Source organism: Leptinotarsa decemlineata, unplaced genomic scaffold, assembly GCF_025532065.1.
Source record: "Leptinotarsa decemlineata unplaced genomic scaffold, Ldec_3_MD MMD2_tig00002974_RagTag_RagTag, whole genome shotgun sequence".
In the NCBI taxonomy this organism is placed as follows: Eukaryota; Metazoa; Arthropoda; class Insecta; order Coleoptera; family Chrysomelidae; genus Leptinotarsa; species Leptinotarsa decemlineata.
Window position 1 is genome coordinate 13745964 of NW_027412578.1, and position 15346 is coordinate 13761309.

General features: G+C 35.8%; 1 protein-coding gene across 15 annotated transcripts in view; it reads right to left on the reverse strand.

Annotated features, from left to right (window-relative positions):
- The window catches only part of CAP (Cbl-associated protein), a 158150-nt gene that overhangs the window by 67905 nt on the left and 74899 nt on the right, over positions 1 to 15346 (reverse strand). The window lies entirely within an intron of this gene.

The following is a 15346-nucleotide window of genomic DNA, read 5'->3' on the forward strand; positions in this document are numbered from 1 at the left end:
TCAAGAGGATGAACATTTCTTTGACAATATCATATGGACAGATGAGGCCAAGTTCACAAAAAATGGAGTTTTCAATAGACACAACAGTCATTATTGGGCACCAGAAAATCCCCATGTTGTCCGCCAAAGGGGTTTTCAAGAAAGATGGCAATTCAATACATTTTGTGCTATTAAGAATGAGTCAATTTTTTATATCGAGTTTGATGGTGATAATTTGAATGCATCAAAATATGAAGATTTACTGAGGAATGGAATTCAAATGATTTTAAATAATAAACCAGGAAGAGAACGTGTATGGTACCAAATTGATGGTGCTCCACCCCATAATTCTCATTCAGTCAGCGAAGCTTTAACCGAAATCTTCGAAGACAGATGGATTGGTAATAATGGACCTTTTCGTTGGCCTCCTAGAACACCAGATGACAATCCATTAGATTATTTCGTGTGGGGTTTCATTAAAAATATGGTTTACTCTACTCCAATAACAACAATGGAAGATATGAAATCGAGAGTTGCAACTGCTTTCGATAGTTTGACTCCAGACTTGATCAGAAGTGCTTCACATTACAATCTTTTGAAGAGATTACATGTTTGTTTAAGTAGAGGTGGAGGTGTGTTTGAACATATTCTGAAATACACTGACGATTAAATTAACTCATTAATTTATGGGTTTATTATTTTCAGTTCGTGTTTCAGAAACATCAGACGAAATCTGTTTTACAAAAATGAGTGATGAACAAGGAAACCATGTCAATTTCCGTTTGAAACGGATTATCTCGAAAACGGTTCAAAATAGAAATAGTATTATCTGAATAAAGTTAATCTAAAATTGGATGTAGAGCTCAAAAATGTTGAAATGTACAGGGTGTTCCATTTGAAAAAATTGAGTTCCACTCAATGAAGAAAAATGCTCCAATTTCTGCTCTCTCATGGTCACGGACCATGCAGAGAAGGGGATCCGAACTCCTGACAACTTTACAGGCTGTATCCAGTACTATTCTGTCATGTAGACATTCCCAACTCAAAAGTCCACTGCCTCGCTCTTGTCGGGGTAAGTACAACCATAGAACGGACGATTTGGGATGCAAACTCCTATAGAAATGCATCAGTTTTTGAGTCTTTTCGTTGAGTTAATACAGCTCCTCCCGAGTCCACTTCACTACTCCAAATGAGTAGAGTAAGATTGGAACGGCAAGCATATTTGTTGCAGCAACTTTGTTTTTCCCCGACAGTTACGATGACCAGATCTGACGAAGTTTGTGCTGATACTTGCCGTGGAGAGAGTTATTATTATTATTATTATTATATTTATACCCTGAAAGTTTGTTAAGCAATTTGTTCAAAGGGTGTCTTCCTAAGCAACTCCGGTTTAATTCACCGTAACTTCCTCCAAATTCTAATATCGTGGTGATTCGTCATGAAATTCTGAAACCGACTAATCCTGATTAAGTGCTCCCTAATTTCGCAGATCTCGCTCGCATATCGCATATAATTGCCTCCAAGCAAACTCATTCCCGACTCAGTTATTCCAAGTTGGCAACGTTACACAGGAAATCACTCAATCCGAGAAACTTCATAAATAACACCGAAATAAAGCGCCGATTCTGAAATTACCTAACACCGGAAATTCGGCAGGAATAGCGTTTGACGGAAAAGTCCACACACGTCCATACGGTGTTCCATTGTTCCGTTCGTTATGGATATTCAGAAGAGTTATTAACGGTGGTTCATTGATTCTACAGTGACAAACGAGAATTTTTTATATTAGTTCAGTTGAATGTTAGAAGTTTGGACTTTCATTGTCGAAAAAGGTTTTTTCAAGGACAAAACAAAAGCACTACAGGAACATTCTTGAGACGCTCTCAGAGCGGTGCCTGTGTGCCTATTTTCTGGATGGAATCCAGCAACTTCCAACTCCTTTGCAACTTTGGAATTCCAGCGACATGATTGTGCCAAGACATATTGGTGTCTATTTTAACCCTCAATAAACTTAGCGAAGCAGAAAACTGATTTGTCTGACCTGACATTATTATATCCGGTTCGGAGACATTTATCTTCTTGGAGAAAACCGATTCCTGAATTTTTGATTTTTACGGAGTGAGAGGTGTCTGCCTGGACATGATGAAGTGATACCTCAACGGAAGATATCAAATTGTTGATCTAGGAAATACCAAAAGTGAAAAAAGAAAAATATTGAGAAGAGTTCCACAAGGGTCAATATTGGGGCCACTTCTGTTTCTAATCTATATCAACGACCTGCCTCACGTGATGAACTCGTCAGACATAGAAACTATATTGTGTGCAGATGATGCAACCTTGGGCAAAAGAATATATGAAATAGATGATCCTCATATGATCCATACTGACATATTAGAGAAAGCTCGGTCATGGTTCACACCAAATGACTTGATTCTCAATGAACGAAAAACAGAAACTCTTAACTTTCGAAACTATTTGCTTAAATCGAGATAACAAAAATTCTACCAAATTTTATGGAGTACAAATAGATTCCAACCTGAAATGGATAGACCATATAAATAGCATGTGTAGTAAACTTGGTAAGACAGTTTTTGCTATCAGAAGAATTAAAAAAATTGTAAATCAAAGTGCGACACTTGCAACATATCATTCACTTTTTCATTCAGTCCTTAGGCATGGTATAACCAACTGGAATAATGCATCAAAGGTACACATTAATAGAATATTTGTCATTCAAAAATCTGCAGTAAGAAGCATAATATCTGCCAATTATGATGAGAAGTGTCGACCAATATTTGTGAAACTTAAAATAATGACTGTTTTCAGTTATTGTCTATGAAAATCTGCAGCAAAGCAATATATTGGATTCTTGGTTCTTTCCAATAAGTCGTTGATATATATTAAAAAGAGGGTTGGACACAATATGGATCCCTGTGGAACATACAGGGAACGTTTTTTCAGGAAGCTGAAGAGCCATACACAAAAATGATCGAACAAGTCATAGCAGCGAATTTTTGCCACACACGGTCAAAGGCCTTAGAAATATCAAGCGATAAAGCTCTAGACTCTTCATATTTCTCGATTGCGTTATTCCAAATATGGGTGACATACGTTAAAAAGTCGCCTGTTGATTTTTCTTTCCGAAAACCATATTGATGATTGCTCAAGATGTTGAAGCCGTCCAAATATTTGAGGTTATGGTAGTTTACGACTTTTTCCATGAGTTTTGATGTCACTGATAGCAAAGCGACTGGTCTATAGTTGTTTGGAAGATTTTTCTTGCCCTTTTTGGGAATAGGCTGAAAGTGAGCCATCTTCCAACAAGAAAGGAAAACCCTTTTCTTGTAAGACAGGTTGAAAAGTCTGCAAAATACTGGCGCACTTTTCAAGTACGATGACGGGCACTTCATCAGGGCCAGACGTCTTGTTGATATTGAGCTGTTTCAAAATCGGCTTGACTAGACGCCCGCGCTGTCGAAAAGGTACTCAAGGTACTTTCTTAGATAGATACTTTATTTGGCTACGTTGAAAACATGTTGAAACTATTTTTAGCAAGTCACATACACAGCGAGAGGGTTAGGTTAGGTTAGGTCCAAAGTGAGTGGGTCTATTCGACCCTCCAACGCAACCCGCAAGGGTTTATTGATACAAGGTCAATCACGGCAGAACCCAGCGTTACCGTGACAAGGCGCTGCTACGACGTACCGCAGAGACAGCTGATAGGCTCAGTGTCATTCATTCTCTCGGCATGGATACACACACCTTAGTTAGGATCAAGCCATCGTTGGAGTGCCATTCAGTTAGGGAATAACAGAACCACAAGTGATTCTGTCATTCCCGTATCCAGCGGGGCTACGTGGAAGCAGGCATCCGATGGTGCACAGTGTTTATAAACACGAGAAAAATAATATAAATAGGGTTGCTGATAACACAAGCATGATAAAACTATCTTAAAATTGGTACATTTGATGATAGGTGCTGAATAATAATCAATTGTTGTAGCAATACGGGTGGCAAAGTTTACATTCCTCAAGAGTGTAAGAAATCCCAATGAAAAATCATTTGATTGATATTTTTCAATATCAGATGATTATTATTTTTCGCGTTCCAGTCATGTAACTTAGCATGAGATTGAAATTTTGCAATATTCTTATGAATTTGTAACTTTCAATTCACTGAACAAATTTCTGCAAGAACCACGAAAACCAACACTGGCAAATATAGATTTTTTTGTGGCAAGTATAGTTTTTTAACACCTGAAAATTCTGGATAGGCTGAAGTTACTCCAAATACTTATACCGTAACAGTTATGGGAACGAAATAGAGAAAAAAGGCTGTTGTAACTTTTTTGATTTGTGTTTATATGTATAACTGGTTATGAAGCTTAGAAGTCGGTATGTCGATGACACACTTATCTAATGTGAGCCCTAGAAACTAGGCTTTTCTACCCATTTAGTTCAGAAGATTACACGAAAATCTAATTCTTTGCTACATTCAGTACGAACCAGGCATCAGCTCTTTACTCAATTGACATGATAAAAAACTCTAAGAGGTCTTTATCATTACTTGATTCATAGCGTTACATCGTCAGCGAACATGGGGTAGGCTGTAAATTACACAACATATCATTCACATACATAATGAATGAAGTAGGTCCCAAGACCGACCCTTGAGGTACTCCGTATTTGACCATTTGAAAACCAGATTTATTTTCGTCACAGTAAACCGCTTGTTGTCTGTTGGTAAAATATGACTTGAAAAAATTCAATGTAATACCTCCAATTTCGTAGTGTTTAAGATTTTGCAAGAGAAATTCATTTGGGACGTAGTCGAGCGCCTTTCTTAGAGGTACCGAAGGAAATCGAACTTATAGAACGTAACCAATTAGTCAGTTTCGACGTTCCTTTCAAAAAAGTACTTCAAATTCCAAGACGTGGACCTGGACGGTCCCCAAAGTTAAAAAAATCGGCCTAGAATATCGGACCATAACTGCTGATGAAGATTGCCGGAATTCTGGATAGCATATCAAAGGAGTGAAAAGAAGGGAATCTTTGGTTCCTTCATGGTTCTAAGACATATTATTATGATCAGGAATTGGGAGGTTTGATGCATTAAACACTGGGGTAAGCCCCTATATTTTGTTACAGATCGATTGATTGATATTTCTATCGAGGAAACAGATGAGAAGCATAGAATCTTTTTTTTTGAATATTTGACTCTCTAATGTTTTTTGATTATATTGAAATAACCAGGCAAACCTTATTCATTGTTCCGTTGGATTGTTTTATTGTGGTACCTCAAAAGAGCATTTGAGACCATTGATAGGTCTATACTACTAGCCAAATTGAATATATATGGAATTGAGGGCAAAGTGTATAATTGGTTATCTAATTACTTGACCAACAGAAAACAACGGGTAAGAGTTAAAGACATGTTCTCTTGTGAAATTGACAATTACGTTGGAGTTCCCCAGGGTAGTGTTCTGGGACCCCTTCTATTCATACTATATCTAAACGACATGCCATTGTTTGTCGACTGTGAATTTATGAACTTTTTTGCTGATGATACTCTATTGGCATGTAGCGATGTGAACCTTACGATGGCTATACAAAAAATGAATAATACTCTAGCAAGTGTCAACAAGTATTTAAAAATTAATAAACTCAAGCTGAATGTGATGAAAACTAAAGCGATGATAATCACCACCAAGTTTAAATACAGCCAAATAGACTCTTAAACTATTAATCTCAACATTGATGATGACAAAATTGAAATAGTGAATTCAACTAAATATCTGGGATTCCAGATATTTAGTTGAATATCTGGAATCCCAGATATTCTGGAATGATGAACATTTTGAGTATATTCATAAAAAAATTTCAAAGAAATTATTCTTTTTTTCTAGAATTGCCAATAATCTTTCAACGGAGTCAAGTATCACAGTTTACAAGTCAATTGTTCAGCCACACTTCGACTATTGTTCCTCTATCCTATATCTATTCAATCAGAATAAATTGTCTCAACTCCAAAAACTTCAGAATCGTGGTATGAGAATCATTTTGAAGTGCCGTAGAGATACTCCTATCACTATTATGCTCAATGTTTTAAATTGGCAATCCATTTCCCAAAGACTGCTATACTTCACAATGATCTTCGTATACAAAATATTGAACAATTTAGGACCATCTTATTTTAATCAGTATATTGTCTTTCATCACGATATTCACCACCACTTCACTCGAAATAATAATAACTTATATATTAACAGAACAAAAAACAAAAATACTATGAACTCATTGTTTTTCAAGGGTTTTGATCGGTTCAACAAATTACCTAATGCAATTAAAAATAGCCCATCTCTGAACATGTTCAAAAATGAACTGAAGAAATTTGTTTTAAATTAACAAATATGATATGTATTATGTCTTTGTTACCTGTAGCTGTAATTTGTATAATTCCATAATGTTCGTTATATATTTCAAATAATTATGTAATTTATCTTTCTACATGTTGCATTGAAATTTTTCGAATGTATAATGTTGCTGTTTTTGTAGTAATGTCTTTCAAAATATTTTATTGAACTTATGTTTGTCATACATTTAAGTCATTTCTAGATGTAACACATACCTTTTTTTTTATTTCTACCATTCTAGTTGATTTGTATATTATTAGGATATCCTATTTAAATAAAGATCTATCTATCTATCTACCTCCTGTGTCAGTGAAAATGAGTTAATCTACAGCAAAGAATATTGAAAAGAGAGTACTATATTTCTGTAATATACTGAAGTTGGCGTCCAAATGAGACCAGTTAATTTGGAGAGCTCTTTTTAGATCCTTATAAAAATCGAGAGTCAAACTTTGCCCCTGCTTTCGCAAACTCAATACCTAATCATTTCCACCTGGAAAGTACTACTATTTTCTTGGAAAAAATAACAAAATAGCAAGAGTCGTCATACGTTTTTGAGTTCTGATAACCTAGTAACCTATTTGTGAATTGGGTCTTCTGTCGAAACCCATAGATGACCTTTCTCTAAGGGGGATATCATGAACTTTACCCTCTCAAAGACCTGTACAAACTAGTGAAGGAAAGAAGATTGCTGAAATAGATTGCTATGGAAAGATGGAAGAGCACGTTTTGAGGCTTCAGTGTTTTTCAGAGACTTGAAAGACATAGACAAGTCAAATAACTTTCAAGTTGCAAACTAGTGAGATGATGACTCATGATCTTTCCTATTTTGCTCAAATACTCAGAACGCAAATCACCAACTCAAAACATTCTGACAACTATTTGTATGCGTTTCAATCGGTGCCAGAAAAATAATACTATAAGTACACGTACTGTTTGTTAGGGCTTTCGCTTTGAACGTGGGAGCAGGCGCAATCATATTCCTTTCTTGCAATCGCACAACTGATCACAAAATTCACAACTACATCAGAAAATGATGCAAAAAAAATTGGAGAGTGTGGTGTGAATCCTCTAGCACAAACTGAAAATAAAACTGCACGAGAAAATGCACTTGAGAGCTACGTCATAGTTTCCGGATTGGTTCACGTGGTTGGACGCGTGCGACGCCCGAAGAACGACGCCGCGGACTGACGCCGCGACGCCTTCCAACCACCAGCTCAATGAGCCAGCCGAAATTAGAATTTTCAAAGGCTGTAGCGACGTGACGCGGATTGATGAACGGATTTGTCATGTTTGTTCGACGGGGTGTGGATACTGTTACTTGTCAAGTGGTGGAGAGGGTGACAAGCCAGGCATTGAAGGCTTTGACGGGGTGGAATTGAGGAAAAAAAGACGTTTTGATGACTACTACGAAATTGGAATGTCACAGATGGAAGATGCCGATTGTCTTATGTCTTGGTCTTTGGTGATTCGACATTCAAATTGAAATTCTCAAAAATGACAACACAAACGCAGTAGAAGGATAACTTGGATCTCAGGAAATGATTGAATCCAAATTATGTTCATAACGAATGAAAAATGAGAAACCTGCACGTCGTCTTGATTTCAATCAGGTTTCCATAGCTTTCCTGGCTAATGTGTTTTCATGAGTTTCTGCACCATCGAAAACTCTCTGATTTCTCGACTGAATGGACTGCCGAACGGAAGGCAGCCAAATCTCTGCGGATGGCTTCATTCCGCACGAATCAAGGAGCATTCACAATCATCCTTATTAGCTTGTTTTGCAATACCTCCAGAATGGAGATATTATATTTCGCCGCTTGTCCCCACCTGAAGCATACATGATGGCAGGCTTGAACATCGTATTGTAGATGTTAATTTTGTTTTTGAAACTCATTTTAGATTTTCTATTGATCAGAGGGTACAGACGTGCTATCCGATCCTCGATCTTAGATTTGACGCTCGTTATGTGCGGGTTCCAAGTGAGCCTACGGTCTATTAAAAGGCCGAGGTACTTTACCCGCACCTGCCAGTCAATCTCCCTTCCAGAGATTCTCACTTCCCTGGCCGGAGATTTCAATCTTTCCATGGTTATTGCCTGAGTCTTATCCGGGTTCACTCGGATCTTTCAATCAAGGTACCAGCGCTCGAGGTCGTCCAATGCACGTTGCATATAGACGACACCGAGCTCTCGACCCATGGAAGATGAGAGGAGAGCCGTGTCATCGGCGTACAGAGATATCTTCACACGCTCGGGCCTCGGAAGGTCACTGGTGTAAAGTGAGTACAACGTCGGAGAGAGCACGGCCCCCTGTGGCATTCCAGCAAGGATCTCTCTGTTATCAGACAGAGATCCCTCTACTCTAACCTGAAATGTCCTGTCTTCCAGGAAAGACCCGAACGAGGCCCCGAGGCAGGTCGAGCGCAGAAGACCTTCGTGCCGAACACGGTCGAAGGCCTTCGAGGTGTCTAATAGGACAATGTGCACTTTTTTGTTGGTCTTTAACTCGCGGATGGTGATTTCGACCAGCCTTAGAGCCTGTAACTCAGTGGAGTGATCTCTCCTGAAGCCGAATTGTTCATCAGGCAGACCATTTCGGTCCTCAACTTCTTCGTTAAGCCTTTGAAGAACAACTCTTTCAGTCAGCTTAGCCGCCGAAGAGAGTAGACTGATCGGGCGGTAACGGTGCGGGAACAGCGGTGAAAAAAAATGAAACTATCCATGTTTTATTGTGACTTGTATTTAGTCCGGTCAAATTAGACCAAAAAATAAGAGTAAAGCTATCTAAATTCCCACCAAGTTGAAATACAGTAAGATTGTTCAAAATATGATTGAAAATAAAAGTTGAAAGTTCCCCATCTTTCTCCTGTATGGAAAAATTTTTATTCAAGGTCAAAAGTCAAGTTTTTCGCGATTTTCAGCAAAACCAAAAGTATTATCATGGAAATACTTCAGACAAAAATTGTAGACCATAAAATTATCTACAAAAAAATCACCAACATTTCTTTTCCTACGAGCCACCGTTTTTGAGATATAACGATTCAAAAAGTTGTAAAAGTTGTAATCGTCATAATATGCATGAGTACGCCATGTATACAGGGCTTTTCATGAAGAGCGTTAATTAGCCGTTTCTGACAAACTATTTGACGGATCAACCTGAAAAATCCACAGTATTCATTAGTCAATATGACCTACACGCCTTAAATATTTCAGACGAAGCGGCGTTGTCGCTTCTACTATAAAGTAGCGGCTTCTTTGATTTTTCAAAAGGAACACCCCGTATATAATATCATATTATGATTCATTATCACTTTGTCAACAAATTCATATACTATTTCCCTATACCTATCTTTTACCGTTTAGAAGATATAAATTAATTTCGATATTTTTTTTACCAAACATGAACTTTTATAAATGCTGATAATCTTGAACTCTCTTGCACTAAAACGATCAAATTTGAAATGGAGTGGAGTGATTCTATGAGGATTTTCACTTCGAGTCATATTTTCATTTGCCTCATACAGGGTCTTCAAAAAATGCAGATACTTTGATCTCATGAAAAAAAGAGTGGAACTCAATTTTTTCAAATGTAACACCCTGTATATTTCAACATTTTTGAGCTCTACATCCAATTTTAGATTAACTTTGTTCAGATAATACTATTTCTATTTTGAACCGTTTTCGAGATAAACTGTTTTAAACGGAAATTGACGTGGTTTCTTTGTTCATCACTCATCAGCATTTATAAAAGTTCATGTTTGGTAAAAAAAATATCGAAATTGATTTATATCTTCTAAATGGTAATAGATAGGTATGGAGAAATAGTATATGAATTTGTTGACAAAGTGATAATGAATCATAATATGATATTATATATGGGGTGTTCCACTTGGAAAATCAAAGAAGCTGCTACTTTATAGTAGAAGCGCTTCGTCTAAAATATTTTAGGCGTGTAGGTCATATTGACTCTGTAGTTGTAATATATGTTAAAATATTTTTGTATCGGTCTACATCAATTGATATTTTATATGATGAAAATATGACGGTTCCAACCAGTCAATAAACATTTCTTGCAAATGCTCACAACAAGTCTCTGTTCATTTCAATGTTGAAAGAAAAATTTACTGCTGAAAATATATTGGTAAAACAAGCTAATAATGATGCTGATGCATTGATAATTGAAACAGCAATAGAGCAATTTAATTTGACAAATACAACTATTGTTGTTGGTGAAGATGTAGACTTACTCGTATTACTCACTGCTCGAACTCCAACTGAAAAAACTATTTTCTTCTAAAAACCAGGGAAAGCTCAACATCAATAGGAAATATATTTATCAAACAATTTATCTACTTTTGTCAAAATGTCAAAATCATGTAATATTTTTACACGCAATAACTGGCTGTGATACATCTGTATTTTACAGAAGGGGTAAAATTACCTGCTTAGATAAGTACCTTGTCTTCCTCCAACCTCAGTTGCTGCTCATCAATATCTTTTTCAGGTATATTACCAAGTTCAAGTGTGGCTTGGTTATCATACAGACTGGGGTTGGAAGTTGGTCGACAATTCATTAGAACTTTACTTCCACCTGCGCCGGAAAAACTGCTGAACACAAATTTTTGCAACTGCAAAAAGGGGTGCAGTGCTAAACGTAGTTGCAAAAAAACTGGACCGTTTTTTTTGTTCTCTGTGGGACACCTCCTTTCCTTGGAGGTGTCCCACATTTTTTTATAGAGATTCTGAGGTTGTTATAAACTGAATAAAAAAAAAACAAAAATCTTGTTGATCCCAAATGAAATCTAGTTTTTTTCATAATTCCACAGTTGTAATACACACAATTATCCACCGCATGGTATTTCAGTTTCAACATCGTGATGTTGGATATTCTCTTTTCATCAAAATATATGTCAATCATGTGTTCCACATGTTTAGCGTCAAATGTACCGGAAAATTGAGATGATAAACCTGTCAATGCGATGAGTTCTAGTTGTATATTAATAAAACCTTGACTCATACCTTTACTTTGAAGCGAATTTTAAACAAAACATATGTAACGAATTCTCTGAAATTCTTCATCGGAATCATTGAGGCGTTGATTTGAAACTGGCATGTTGTGCTTAGGAATCATTTTATAGTGAATTTTCCTGAAGCTTTTTGCGTTTTTCATTAGCTATAGTTTAAAAAAACAATTTTTTCGTTAAACAGCTTCGCACCCCTACAAACGACAACCCTCAGAAGTTGAAACTTGTGCGAGCTCAGGATTAACGAGGTCTTACCTTTCAACGTGTGATTACTAACAATAGCTATAGCTATATGAGCTACAGTTCAAGAGTAGATAGTTTTGAGATAGGGAAATTGAAATCTGACGTTGAAATAACGATTTTAGAATTACTAAGAAGTAAGAGGGTTTTTTAGTTGATTCGTAATGAAAGCATAGTACAGGTTTTCAATTTGGTGCTGAAATTTATCTTAAATATTGATTGATGATTAATTTTAAGCAATTTTCTGCTTTCTGCATGGAAATAGTAATTTCCAAGAATGTTGGCTTCAATTTATTGTAGCTGAAGTTACCAAACTTTGTTTTCATAGTGGCAGAAGCACAATACCCATTGTTTCTGAGAACTGAATCTGTTTCGCACATGATAAGTGGAATTTGGAAACTCTACTTCTTTTCCATGATAATAAAAATGATGCTTACTTGATTATCAAAAAGTATTTTCCATAGATTTGTTTCCAACAACTTTTCTAAATCGCCTAATTAGAATTCAGTTGGAATTCAGTGTTAATAAAGAAGTAGGAAAGGACTGGGCGAAGAGCAATACCTTGTGGTACGCTATATATCAGAAACTTGAATCTCTTTTTTTCTTCATTTCAAATATATTCTGTGACTTTTTTCTCTGATTCTTTTTGTCTAAAGTTGGCCATCAGCAGAAGACAGCCGCACATTCGTGTTGCTCAACCGCACACACTACACCATACTGATGATGGACAAAAGATTCGAAACACGTGTGATACATCGAGACACTCGATATTCTTCATAGGTGTATGCTTTCCTGGACCCAAATGTCAGGCAGGTAGCTATAGCTGCCTCTATGGTATTTTCAGTAGTATTCTTGTAGACAGAAGATCTGTTAACCTAAATCACAAATATGCGGCTGACTTCTGCTGATAGTTTCATGCATTTATACTCATTTTGGAAACCAAATGTTGCTCATCTTCCCACTTGGCTGAATCATTCTGATGATGGGCCGTAAGCTCAAAACCCGTGTCTATAGTTTGCCCTATTTTGTATCAAAACACTTGATTTTCTTCTACTATCTTCAATTTATTCATAACTCCAGTAAACAATTCAAATTTTCTTTCTAGATGAGTTTAGAGATTCGAAATGAATACTTGTACGTCAGTTGCTGGAGATCTGTAGCATTTTGTGACGTAAATGTGGTGCCATGATATCAGATTGACGTACACAGAAATTTTCATTGACTATTTGAATTATTTTATAGTGATAATCGCTTTGTAGTTCAAATATATGTGAAATTTAACTGAAATTACTACACACTCAAACCTTCTGTATTACTGAATTCTCAGCTCGAAAATGTCTTTCAATTCATATCATGGTTAATCACGGAATCGCAAAACAAAAAGTAAAATGTTGAATGGAAACATCATTCAAACAATTTCATTTGAACACGCTGTATTGTTATTTATTTGCTTGGCCTACTCTAAAACAGTTGGACGCTTTCCAGAAACTAATTTTACCCGACTTATTTCATAATTCAAACTAATTTTCTGTGGATTATAAGTTAATATCAGAAAAAGAAATGTTATACTAGCAAAAATTCCACCTTCAAATGTTGTGCTTGTTGAAACTTCAATAACATTTATGAACTCCATTAATATTCGATTCAGACATGAAAGAATCGGTCACGATTCATTATCTCTTTGGTTGCTGTGATTAATCTAACAGAATAAATTAGTTTACAGGTGCATTATGAATTATTGATTTGAGGTAATAATTATTGTCAAGAGGTTCTTATTTTTTGTGATATCTATTCTCAATGTCACATTGAAATGTTGTCACTTGGTTTTTCATCTTATACAGCGTGACTCACGATCGATGGTAGGTTAGACGTTTCTGAAAAACGCAAAGCATGATTTTTCTGAAAATTTCACCTCTCACATTTCCTTACCTGTTCTATTGATCTAAAATATTTTCAGCATTGCGGCATTACCACTTCTATCAAAAAGTTCTAGCAACTTTATTTTTTTAAATGGAACACCCCGTATATTAATACATTTTTGGAATCGCTCTGGTATTTTATTACTTTTTTGTTGATAATGTCCTATACCTATCTCTATCTGTTTTCGAGATAAAAAATAAATATGGTCCAAAACATAGCCTTAATTGAAATTAAGTACATCAGTACTCTCAATTCATGAAAAGTTGATATTTTGATGATAGTTTGGACAAACTCGAAATATTCAAATAACACCAAGAAATCGACTCCACATCATACAGGGCGTGCTAAAATTACTATTATTTCCATTGTGCATAAAAGTAGTCAAAAGTTCATTTTTTCAATTGAAACCCCCTGTATATTACTCGGTAAATTGAAAGATGGTGAAAAATGCTTCAAGATGATATATCATGTCCCTATACCTAAATCGTCAAGTTTTCTCAATAAAGTCGCTTCTTCTAGAAACATTATTTTTTTTTAGAATTTGGATTTAGGTAGCCGTGGAATTATCAAGCTTATAGCAGTTTGGTTACTTTTATAAGTAATTTACAAAGAGTTATCGACGGTGTTTCGAATCATCTTCCAAAATGAATGCAAATATCGATTATTCAAACGAAGTTCTTATGAAATTATTTATTATACACATGAACAAAGTGATCAAATCATTGTCAGAACGTGTAAAAAATTCAACCAAATGTATCCTGAATTAACACCAATGAACGAGAGGAAGTTTTTAAGATTACACAAAAAAGTATTAAAATACCAGAGCGACTCCAAAAATGTATTAATATACGGGGTGTTCCATTCAAAAAAATAAAGTTGCTAGGCATTTTTGATGGAATTGGCGACGCCGCAATGCTGAAAATATTTTAGATCGATAGAACAGGTAAGGAAATGTGAGAATTGAAATTATCAGAAAAATCATGCTTTGCGTTTTCCAGAAACGTCTAACCTACCATCGACCGTGAGTCACGCTGTATATCAAAGTACAATATTGAATATTTTATAACTGAACTAGTTCTACTAGCATTTACTCTAGATTAATGTTGCATTTTGAAATATCTCACAATCTGCTCTGAAAGAGGATTTGAAATATATCTGTCTCTTCAGTATCCTGATTTGATGATGATAGAAATAGTTTCACCCCAGTTTTCAAGAAGATCGGAGTGGGCATAAACAAATAGTCATAGAGACGATAACCGCTATGTTGAATTCTTCTGCAGTTTGTCAGTTTTTCTCAACCCTACTGAAAACATTCGTTTTCAGTAGATATTGCTCGTCAAAACCTGTAACTTCGTTCTTTTCTTTTCTCAAAGTATTATTCATGATGATACAGTTACTGACATAACACATTATGAATTCACATGCAATTAAAACTGAAATTAATTACAAATATTGGATAACGAAATAAAAATGCAGAAATGATGATGTTTTGGTGGACCATACTTTTGTCATTTCCAAGTAAGGATATCTCTACGTCAGATTGGACCCTGAACTATTTTTGGGAATATACTTATATAAATGTTTTCATATATGGCACGTCTCAATAAAAAACATTAACAATACTGAAGTGCATTGAAATTACCGAAAATTTTTAATATTCTGGCAATATAGTATACAAAACGAACATAAGGCAATCATCCTGTTTACTTTATACACGATTGATGAGTCGCATATATGATATCGATTATTAACCATGGGGAATTTTAAAACACA